Genomic DNA, 12,711 nt, shown 5'->3' on the forward strand with positions numbered 1-12,711 from the left:
GCGTAAACTTATTGAAAATGTTGGGGGGGCTCAGGCTCTAATGAAACCTCGTTTATACGACGCGTCGTATAAATGCGAAAGCAGTACTGCAAAACGAACTTTTTCCGAAAATTACCCCCCCCCCCCACCTTTTTTTTACAGACGTTTCCGAAAAAAAATTTTGTGAAAATCTGTCGTTTTGATTCAAAATCTTATGCTTGAGAAGAAATATACTTATAATACTATCATAACATTACTGTTGCTCAAGCAATTCTTCAATTCAATAAGTCTCAAGCAATTTTACGGTATTCATTTCAAGATTTAACCGAAAAAAAAGTGTTATTTAAACGTTATGTAAAACGTCCTTTACTTGACAGAGAACACCGTTACAAAATTATCGAATGTGGGGGCGACAAAAATCCCAGTTACAGCCCTGGCTATCAGCATACCGTAGCCCGTTCAATAATTATTTCAGTACCTGTCAAAAGCCATTGAACACAGGGCCACAACTAGGGAGGAGCAGGCGGGTCTCGTGCCCCGGGCGCTAGACCGGATGGGGTGCAAATTTCATTCTAAAACCTCTCCTTCAACATTACAAGGGGGGCGTCAAAATGCGCGCTTGCCCCGGGTAACCAAGCATCTAGTTGCAGCCCTGATTGAACCAGTCAATCATCTTAAATTTTATTACTTTTTCAGTAAAAAATATGCATGAGAAACTACAGTCGATCCCGCTTAGTTTTTCCGCTTACAACGTTTCTTCATGATGGGTTTTTGAAAACCGTAAAACACTGTATTTCAGTGACACGTTTTTACCAATTGAAAAATTATGTGATTCGATTGATAGAAAAGGTGTTTTCCAAAGACTTGGGAGTTCGAATCGAAGTGAAAACGTCGATTAATTGAAGTGTATACAGGCAGGGCCCTGGGTAAAGCAGGAATTAGGAGGCTCTTGCGACAAGAGTCAAAGATGTTAATTGGTCAGTGAATGTATGTTGTTTGAATTTCGGGGGCTCAAAGTTATAAAGGCTTCATTTGCCCATGAAGAAATTAGGCCCTGTATACAGGGATAATGTATAGAAATGTATAGCAACTGAAGCAAAACCTCGTACAAATAAGTAAGGTCAGAAACGTAATAGGGAGATATATACAAAGGGTTCCATTACATTTTCCTAAATACAGTAAAATCTCCACAAATGATCACCTGCACTCAAACACAAATATGCATCAGTGGCCGCCTCTATTTGGCGTAAAATTTCTATGGTGGAGCCCCGTACGCTCTCCTCTTATATTCATTTATCGAATTTACTGATTTATTTTCTTCGAGTGGGTGCGGAGCCCCCTGGAAGTGTACACGGAGCACCGGTTGAGAACCGCTGCTTCAGTGAAAAGTTTCCAAAACTTTTTGTGTTCCATAGCTCTTCTTTAAAAAAAATTTCTTTCTCATTTCTCCCAACTCAAGCCCACCCATAGGATCCTATACTAAACCCATAGCTTCTATCGACCCTTTGGACAATTGCATCGACCCCTTCCCCCAGGGGTCGATGTTTCACACTTTGGAAAGCACAGCTTCAGTGGCCATTCTTGGTTATTATACAACTTAATTTAATGAAAGGTCACGGGAAATTGACCTTTTTATTTTTGATTTATTCATTTTTTTTTTGCACTATTTATAAATTTGTTATGATTAGTCCTGTTTGTTGCATTTATATAAATTAACCTCTTTTTAGCATTAATGTGTGTATAAATGTATGTAATTGAAGAATTTTCAGAATAAGTGCAAATTTTCAAGTTGTGCGGAAGATTAATTAAATTTTTGTAATTTTTCAAATTAATATTGCTCATAAATACAATAAAAGTTCGTTATAACAACAGCTCACAACCACAAGAAAAGTTTTCGCTGTAACGTAGTTCTCATTATAAACGAATTTTCACGTTTCGCTCTGTAAGAACATAAAATTATTGAAAATTGCTGCTTTATCTGCATTGGGACGTCTTTGAGATCATTTCGTTCTAATATTAACGATTGAACGGAACTCTAGTCATGTGAAATTGATTTTTGATCTCAAATCAGTTGATTCTCTAAGAGCATAAGACGTTTTCCATAGAATTTCGTATCATCAAAGCGGTTTAGATGACCAACTGAACAATTAAAAGTCTGAACTTATTACATTCATGCTCATTTCCATGGATTTATGGATCAGGCAACATCGTCTATCGAATCGGAAATTCGACATTTTCAAATAGTTTGGTTGCTCAACTCCAAGGACCTTCTAGCTACAATGGACCATACCCGAAGCCCGGGTGCTTTATTTGCTTGTCGTTTCTTTTTTTTCAAGTAAAAAGAAGTAAAATCTCAGGAGAAAAATCCGCCTATTTTTGACATTATTCATGTTTTGTTACTTGTGTGCACGTGTAGTTTGCTTCTTTTTCGAGCAACTTTTTCTTTCTATTAGTGAGCAGCTACGGTACTAATAACTAGAAATTCCTAAATAAAATACATGTAGAAATCATTTGCATGAGAATGTTTTTGCAAATGAATATGCACCGAGATAAATAGAAAAGATGCATTTAAAAACGCATTTCCGTTTTTTGCTTGGTTATTTGTTCTTTAGCACATATTTTCTCAGTTTTAGTTCATATTTAGCCATTTTTTTTAAGTGGAAAATTCGGGCTCTAATTACAGGCGAATCCCGTTTTAACGAATACCGTTACAGCGAAAATATCGTTTTAACGAATGGTTTTCTAATCCCTCTAATAAGTATACATAGGAACAATGCAAACAATCTGAAATTTCTTTATAACGAAGTGTTTTCTCCGGTTTCTTGGACTTCGTTATAACAGCATATTCGACTGTATAACAATCATTTAATGTATTGTTACCAAAGTGAATGTGACAAGGGCGTAGCCAGAAATTTCGTTCGGCAGGGGGGACCAAAGTGATAGAACAATAGATTTGGTCATCTTTTCCCCTTTTTTCGGTCATTTTCTCACATTTCGGACGAGGGGACCAGACCCCCAAGTCTTCCTCTTCGCTACGCCCTTGGAATGGGACTACCCCTGAGCATGAGCGTACCCAAGAAAACCAATCTATTGGGGGGGACACACGGAATTTCTTCCAGAGAATTTTTGAGTTGGTGCCAATTTTCCAAAAGCATTTAATTAACAAAAATTTATTTGATTGTTGGGGGCGTAGCCTTTGCCCTTGAGCCCCATTCTAGTTTGATCACGGTCCAAGTAAAAATATACTTTCATTCTCTCTCTCTCTCTCATTGAAACGAGCACAACTCCGGTCTATCGCCATAGGCAATTTATTCAGATCTAGTCATGCCGTAAATCTGAGTATATCCTCCCAGGATCCCCCAGATCTCATGAATCCCGAAATCCCCTGGGCGGGGTCATGAAAATGACTATATACAAAAAATATATTCAGAACAGTATATGCATCTTTATTTATTCCAAGGTTGGACAAACCCCAAGTGCCAGGTCACCATGGTGACTGGAAAATCTGTATTCGCGCCTAAAATTTTGTATATGTGATTGCTAAATCAGAATCTAGTGATGGCTCAAAATTTTCCGATTTCATAATTTTCTTCCAACATAGAAAGGAGCAGAGCCACAACTAGAGAAAGCAGGTAGGTCTGGTGCTCCGGACGCTGGACCAGAATGTGAGTCGAATTCACCCTTTAACTGCTTCTTCTACATGCAAGGGGCGCCAAAATTCCGAATTGCCCCAGATGACAAAGTATCTAGTTGCGGCCCTGGGAAGGGGTCATCAATTCCCAGAAAGGTTGAAAAAAGATTATTTAAGATACTTTTCTCGTGAAAAAACCATGCTTGGCTCTTACAAAATTTGGCTGGTGCCTAAATTTTTTACTGATTTTTGTCGAGCCCTGTATTTATTTATATTTTATGATACAGTGTATATTTCCCCCAAAATCAAATTACATGTCACTTATTTAAGATTTATTTTACTCTCATATATCAGGTTTTAAATTAGAAAAATAATAATTTTTTTAGTTGCATAAATTTCTTATTAAAAACTCGATTCAAATATTGTCCCTTTTACAAGTATGCAAGAAAAATGGAGTTTAAATTTTTCTTAAATAAATTTTAAATATGATTGAAAAAAATAAAACATGGTAAGTTTTATTAATTTATTGATATGTCTAACAGAAAAAAAAGTATTTTATACTACGCTTTATTGATTATAACTATTAGAGGGCTGCAAAATCTAGATTGTTTTTGAAGATTCTGAATAAATTATCATTAAAGAAAATGTTTAAAATGCATGAATTTATCAAAAATGTGTAGCTATATTTAATATTGCTTACTTTTTCTGTCAGGAAACTGTGCGGAATCACGAGGAACTTTTCCGTTTTCTTGTAATACAACATGTTTTACTAACAGAAGGTTATACTGTACGTGCACAACCGAATGTGGTCCACACAAACCATAAAATACTGTGGAACTGTCTATCTCAACATTTGTGGGGGTTTTTTTTCAGGGGAAAAACAAGGAGTTTACTTCAAGTGGCTCCAAACACAGCTATTCTTATTTTGCAGAATCACAAACCTCGTCTAGATTTTTCTTCACCACCGTAATTTCTTTATATTCCAATTAGGATCATCTATGTCGGCGTCCTTCACGGATGGCCATCCATTAAGCACAAAAGCTTTTAAAGCCTTGACCGGCGGCGTCAAGAAGAATGTAGTTTTCAGGATCAGAAGGGGGGTCCCCATATGGACGGATGCCTCCAGGTGACATATTCCCCACATAAGCGACACGCTATACACTCCCCGTCCTTCTAATTAGGAAATGGTGATTGTATTCAGTAAACCTGCATTGAAGCAGCCGAAACTGAACCCTATTGAAATGCTCTTTGTCAGCTGCAGAAGGGGCGGCCCCTTTATCATGAAGAAAAAAAAAAAATACATGGAATAAAAAGTCCGCCAAAGATCCCAGGCTAGAAGCCCTTCTCCAGTATGTGGGAGTCCATGGCCGTGCTTATAGCTCGCTGAGTGCCCCCCCCCCGGGAAACACGCCACTAGATGCCACAGACGGGCTGTAACTAGGAGTGAAGATCATTTTATTGTCGGGAAAGGGGGGGGGGGAAAGCATCGAAATACCTCCTTGAGATCGACTGTGATGCCGCAAGATATTTAAAATTTCTAACAGTGCTGCGAACGTAAACAGGGTATGTAAAACCCCCTCTTTGCGGTCACCGGCTGGACAAATAGAAATTCGTCCGTAAAAAAGAATTGATCGGGAAAGGAGGAACCCTATTAAAACCTTGAGAATAATTCTTCATTTTGAAATAAACACAATTTTTTGAATAACATAAGTAAGAAATACTACATCCTTTTCAGAAAAATTCCCCAATATAATTTGCAATGGAACATAGAAAAAATTACAGTATTTTCCGATAAATAGAGGTCGCATCCTGTAAAATGGCCGGAAAAAAGTGTTTGTGGAAAAATCGCCACTTTTTTTTTTACATGTCACAGCTTCGTATAAAGGCCGAAACTCACTGTACTGACGTGACGTGATTATTCCGAGTCTAGGTGTGGAAAACGTATCCATGCGATTTTTTTTGGGGGGAGAGGGGAAGATTGAGCCAGCTCTCCGAAATTAATAAGGGGGGGGGGGAGTCTCGATCCCATTGGCTTAAAACAAGTTACGACTTAATGCACTTAACATACGACTTAATACAAGTTACGCTTACGACAGGTCCAAGCACTTCCCTGTGAAAAATCGGGGTCCTCGCGAAAGATCTGTCCAAAAGCCCGGTCCAACGAAGACAGGATCATTTTAGTCGTGGAGGGAGGGAAGAGTATGTAATTTTTTCACCCTCTCCCCACTAAAAAAAACGATCGAAACGATATTTTTCGTTCTTCCACCCCCCCCCCCCAGAATTAGCAGTCCCCACAAGAATTCCGCCTGTGAAAACTGCCTTCTTCCCTAGTTCCGGCCCTGGCTACCTAAGTGTTGGAGTACTGGAAACAGGGCTGGGGGGAGGGGTCAAATGTCTAGGGTGCCGGACCAGGGGGGGGGGACGCAAATTTCACCTTTTAACCTCTCTTCAACATTTATTGAAATACCGTATTTAAAATTTCTATATAAGAGTGCTGCTAACGTAGATAGTTTGAAAATCCCTGATTTATAAGGAGGAAATTTCATATTCCTAGTATTAGAATGCAATAGTACCCGGCTCAGGGGGCTTTGAAATTTTCCATTCATTTCTTATTTTCTTTTTTTTTTGTGTGTTAATTTTATTTTACTATTATTTATTTGATTCCCCTCAAAGGCACCGGAACCTAGGAGTGGAGGATATTTGAGCCCAAAAAATTTTGTAAGGTGGTTGAGCCCCCCCCCCCCCAATAGTTTTCAGAAGAACAATGCAGTGCGTCCTCTGTTTCCTGCGTATGTGCTTCATTTCATCCCCGTATATAGGGGACGGCCAGCAACTTTCAGCGCTCTCTCCCCACCCAATGTTAATTTCTTCATGTCAGCGCCTCTGTTGTGAAGAACTTGTTAATAAGCTTAATCATTGTTCACTTTACCTCCTCCCACTTTTTTTCTTTTTTTGTGTTGTATCATGTCCCCATCCCCAAGGGTCACACTCAACAAAAGAAGGAAGAGATGCTCTTGAGTTTACCGACAGTGCAAGCAAGAGAAAGGATCCCTCCCCCCCCCCAAGTTATCTACACTGGTGCCTTCAGGCACCACTCTGGGAGGACGCAATTTAGGATGAATGGATGCAGGATTGATTCGGAGATAAGACTACTATTGTCACAGAACAAGTGCGTTGAGATTCTGAATAAAAGTAAAAAAATAAAATTTCGAGCAGATGGATTTCTACTATTTAAAGAAATTTTTTGTCAAAAAGTTTTTTCTGAGCCAAGTGTGAGAAACATATCCACTCGAATTTTTGGGGGGGGGGCCGAGCCGGCTCTTCTAAAATGTTGGGGGGGGGGGGCTCGGGCCCACGGGCCGGATACAAGTTTACGCCTATGTTCTACCCCCACCCCCAGTCAAATTTTGTTGTAAAGGGGCTCGAAAAATGTTTCGGCATCGATCCTCAAGATCTGTTATGAATGGGCATTTAGAATGTGCTTTTTTCCCCAATATTTTTCAAAAAAACATTGGGGGGGGGGGCTAAAAGTTATTGGTCCTCCCGCATATACGGGACTCATGCGTGTACGAAGGAGAGGGAGAATGCATTGCACAATGGTTTTTTTTCAGTAATTACTGGGAGGCTCAGTCCCCTTACAAAATTTATTGCGGGAGGGGGGGGGGCTCAAATGGCCTCAGCCTCTAGGTTCTGGCACCTATTCTTTATAGAGTGTAATTTATTTCGGTTTCAATATCATTGCTTCCCAATTTTCAACTTCCCCCCTCCCCCCCACCATGCATCTTTGGGCTTATTTTCATGTCGGCGCCATGGCCGTCCTCCGGTCGCAGTGAACAAAAGAAGAGACACTCAGTTTTTGCCACAGGCAAAGAAGAAAGAGCCCCCTCAACACCTCAAAGAATCTTCCTCTCAGCCTTGCCTTCTGGCAGTAAGGGTTGGAACCGATGGAGGGTGCAATTGGGGATTGAACGGCAGGGAAGAAATGAGATAAACGTATTGTCATGGAACGAGAAAGCCAAAGACCATCCAGATTTTTTAAAAGAACTGAAATTTTGAGCAGATTGTTTGCATTTACTAATTCATAATTAGGACAACTTTTGGTTAAAAAAAAAATTTTATCATTGCAAAATGAATAAGCCATATTCATACGAATTTTTGGGGGGGCTGAGCCGCGTCTTCAAAAATGTTGGGGGGGCTCGGGCCCATGGGCCCTATAGAAGTTTACGCCTATGAATGTTGGTGATTCGATTCCGGGTTTTGAATTGGGGGAGGGGGACCCGCAGGCGACTCAGCCCTCTCTGGTCATCACTTCGAAAGAAAATAACCAAATAACCTCTTTTTTATTCCCCCCCAACGCAGAGAAACACTTTTTTTCTTGTTAGCAGAAAAATGGGGTGATGGAGGGAGATGACCTCAATTCTCTTTACTTTTTCCATCATTTCTGAACAACAAAAGAGAAAGCAAACCGCTCTGCTTTATATTCTATTATAAATAACCTTATTAGAGGAAAAAGAGAGAAATTTGAGAGATCTCTCAAATTAGATGCATGTGTAAGAGCAAATTAAAATGTTACACAAGAGGAAAACTGAACAATTAAGAGATGAGAAAAGGCAATAATTAAAATATTGGCCATGGATTTTATACATCATTTCTGTTATTACTTATGGAAGGTATCTACTTATATATATAATGTTATCTCAGGGCCGTCTTAAGAGCATCGAGGGCCCCAGGGCCGAGTGGTTTTTCTGAGGCCCTACCTTGTAAATTCTAGAAAACTTCAACTGGATCTCATTTTTGTGAGGCTCCTCTTCTCTTGCTTATATTCTAGAAACCTTGCTGCTCTGTATCTCCGGGAGGGTTAAATAAAAAAAAAGCTAGTATGTGCATATTCTCAACACCAGCTATAGCAGATCTACTATAGCCAGTGTTGGTATTCTTATCTTCACGGAAATCGGTTTATACTGTATGTGCACTGCTCATCTACTCAAATCTTGAATTTTTTTCTCTGTTATTTTTCATGTGTATTTTGCACAGTAATTTTTATTAAAAAAATACCCTAACGATTATTTTATATTTAGTTTAATTTAGAACCGAGCACGCCCGGCTCTGTCACTTTTGCGAAATAAGTTCATTGATCGTGGGCGTGCAGGAGAAAACAAGCCGGCCGGGAAATCACACCCGGTTTGGACCAACACTCGCCAACCTCCCAAGCAGCACAACCACACCCAAACCCCGGGCACATCACCGCTCGACAAAGTCGGGACAGGACCGCGAGTGCGATTCCCCCTCCGTCCCAACACCCGCGACAAGGCCCCGCCGGCACGGTCCACAGCGCCCCAACACCTCCCACGTCCCGCAAAGGGAGACCCCCGACCACCCCCAAGAACTTCTATTGTGGATATGAGAGAACAATTTGTTGCAAGACGGGAACATCGCTTCTCATCAAGGAAAACGCCTCGCGACAAGGGCCTCAATCGGCGCGTTATTCTTGACTACGTATGAAGTTATTTGATTTGTCGACATACAATCTGGTTCTGCTTGTTATTTTCTGCACCTCCGAACTGTCTGGTCTCTTGTCCTTCTTTTCACTTGAGGAGTTACGTGCGGGTGCGACAGTCAAAGTTGCAGTTTGCCAAAAGTCATGTGCAGAGAAATGCACGTGTGCCATGCATCAAAAAATACTACAGATATATTAAAAACAAATCATGTGCAGACAGTACAAACAATCCAAAATCGTGCGCCGCTTATGCATGTGTGACATAAATTCAAAAGTTGGTACCACAGCACCAAATGGGGGGGGGGGCCCAATCAGCCTCTTTTCCAATGTGGACGGCTGGGCTTTCTGGCCTTTTGCCCTGGGATGTTACAAGCGGGTGCGACAGTCAAAGTAACAATTTGCCATGGGTAGTGTGCAGAGAAATGTACATGTGCCATATCAAACGAAATACAATAGATACAATTAAAGAACGTGCAGACAGAACAAACAATACCAAATCGTGCGCCGCTTATGCAAGTATGACAGAAATTCAAAGTTGGTGCCACAGCACCAATCGGGGCATTTTACATGGGGCACGGTTGGGCCAATCTGCCTCTTTTCCAATGTGGCCTACTGGCCTTCTTTTCCCTGGGAAGTTACATGCGGTTGCGACAGTCAAAGTCAGGGGCGTAGCCAGAAATTTCGTTCGGGGAGACCACTTTTATTTCGGGGGGGGGGGCAGTGATAGAACAATAGATTTGGCCATCTTTTTCCTTTTTTTTCGGTCATTTTCTCACATTTCGGGGGGGGGGGACTTGGGGGTCTGGTGCCACATCAAACGAAATACAATAGATACAATTAAAGAATATGTGCAGATAGAACAAACAAAACCAAATCATGCGCCGCTTATTTTCTATTTATGTGTATCCAACTTTTCTAACTCGTTTTGGCGCCTCCTATAATTTGGCGCCCTGTGCAATTGCACCGGTTGCACCGCCCTAAGACCGCTACCGCATATCATATTCATAAGCAAAAGATAGAAAATCAAAAACCTTAATGAAATTAAAGAAGCAAAGTGGGGATTCGAAGGGTTGAATTATTATGTATTTATGTGTAATGTGGCTCCACAATTATTTCATTTGCTGTAAAACTGGAAAAATTCTTATTGTAAATAAAATATGTTTTATGACATTTGTGAGAGTATTTGTGATTTATTTCCCTCCATTTTGAAATTTTCAGTAAAATATACCAGTTATTTCATTATCATTACTTTATTATTTTTATTCAAAGAATTATTTTGGATCTGAAGTTCCTTTTTTTTACATATGAGTAAATAATACATTTATAATTATATTATTTTTACATATATAAATGTAAGTATAATATAAAGAGGTAACTCAATGTTTTTATACCCATTTCTGTACTTTCTCGGAATAGATATTTATAAACTATCCAATTTTTAAATTTGTTGAGACTAAGGAATTTTTTTTTTATTTGAAAGAGCTTCAATTCAGAATTTTCTTTTCCTTTTAATCAAGTCATTTTCAAGAAATACAGGGTGAACTTGACATGTCCTGTCAAACGAAAGGGGCTGATAGACAAGCCCAAGTGGAACGTGAAACACCACACATACCAACCCTGTCCTATCTCGATGCGTTTTCAAGTTTTTGAAAAAAAAAACAACCGAATTTGTGAAGTTTTTGAAAGACCTACACGCAAACTAAGCATATATTTGGGAAGAACAGAAAAAAATCTTATAAAGTGATACTAATTTCATCGAAACACGTGGAGCTACAAGCGCTGAAAGCAGTGTTGCCAACAGTCAAAAAATTTTCCAACTAAATTCTTCAACAGAAACTGGGCCTAAACAACCAAAATTAATTTCAGTCATTATTTGGATGACCATACGTCCCGTATTTTTCTGGGAAAAACAACCAGATTATATCTTTTCTAACTAATTGGTCGGAAAAAAAGACCAGATCCAGTTGGAAAATAACCAAGTTGGCAACACTGGCTGAAAAATCGGTGAAATTCAAATTCGAATTGTAGCCAAAACTTTTCATTGCCAATTATGCAAACACCCTTCTAGCTACATTCGGTCAAATTCACCAAAACCTTGTCCATTGCACCAGCTTTCGAAACAATCTACAATGAACCATATCGGTGTTCTGGTTCAGGAGAAATCTAGTCTTTTGTCTGCAATACATCACTGAAAGCGGTGCCGGAGCTGACTGTCGACAAAATCCATACCCCTTATAGATTTTGGCGAGAGTTTGATTTTTCACTTCGCCATCTCTCAGCGCTTGTAGCTCGCCATTAAATCCAGACATCCCATGGAGGAAAGAATAATAGGAGGTGACATCAGACACGAAAATTGAAGCCGTTGTGGCAACCCTATGGGCTGACAAGTAAGCCCAAACAAACCGCTCTTTTCCCTATACTTAACATGTGTTTTGCCGAATCGAATTCTCTTAAAATAGTAATATCTAAATAAATTTAAGCACCATGACTGTTTAATGCGTCTTCAGGTAATCTACATGATCCAATATTGGGGAAAGATAAAAGTTTATCCTTGTATAAGGGGTTTTTATATTTTTAATTTATTTTTGAAAGGGGAAGATCATTTTTCACTCTCAACTCGTCATACGTTTTTAGTTCAGTGTCTTCAATTTATTCTAAAAATTCGATGTATCACATATTAATGTCTATGGAAATATGATTAATTAAAATAATATGAAGCTCCAATAAAATGCAATTTTCATAATTTTTTCTTTTAACTGTTTGGGGCCGTTCAAGTATTACTTAAGCAAATTTTTAGCCATTTTTGACCCCCTCCCACCCCTTGTCAGCAAAATTTCGTCATCAGCTCTTCCCTTCTGAATCCTAACTCATACTTTCATAAAAAGTGGTTGATGACGTAAGCCTCCCTTGTCATCAAAAGTCAGCAAATCGGAAACCCCCCCCCCCATCGATGATGACGTAATACTTGACGGCCCCTTTATTTTGCCTTTTTGTTTCGTTCATCATTATCATAGATCCGGGGCATTTCGAAAGTGTTTCAGGCCCGTGGGCGCTCGTCTTAAGCTTTACATGAGGAATTTTGATTTCTGAATCAATCCTGAGGTGCTCGAGCACCTTTTGACAGGGACGAAGCTAGGATTTTTGCCACCCCCGTGCCTCAAAGTACTGGAAGTGCTCGAGCGTCCTCCGCCACTGTGTATTTATGGTTTTGCTGCCTGTAGGCTGTACAAATTTCGCCACCCTTCTTCCGTTCCACTCTCATATTCTTGAATACGTATGATTGAAATATATGCCGCCCATCCGAAACTTCCGCTATGTAGATGTAGTATTGAGAAAAAAAATATTAAAAATAAAAAACTTTCTTTACGAGCCGCGATAAGTCATCTCTCTTTCCTATAGCATTTAGGAAAATAATCACTTGGGCTGTTTTTTTCCCCTCTTCATTTTGTACCTATTACTTTGCTTTTAAAATGATATGTGTACGAAAATTTGAAAAAAAAAAACCAGTTTCGAATTGAATTTGAAATCTAAAATTGTCTGTGCTGGAGTTTTTGTTGTTCTACCTGGACTGGAAGTATTACTACAATATTTTAATATAAACAGC

The sequence above is a fragment of the Pholcus phalangioides genome, unplaced genomic scaffold, assembly GCF_987345545.1.
Source record: "Pholcus phalangioides strain wild (caught in Gottingen) unplaced genomic scaffold, Ppha-v1.0 ptg000011l_1, whole genome shotgun sequence".
Taxonomy (NCBI): domain Eukaryota; kingdom Metazoa; phylum Arthropoda; class Arachnida; order Araneae; family Pholcidae; genus Pholcus; species Pholcus phalangioides.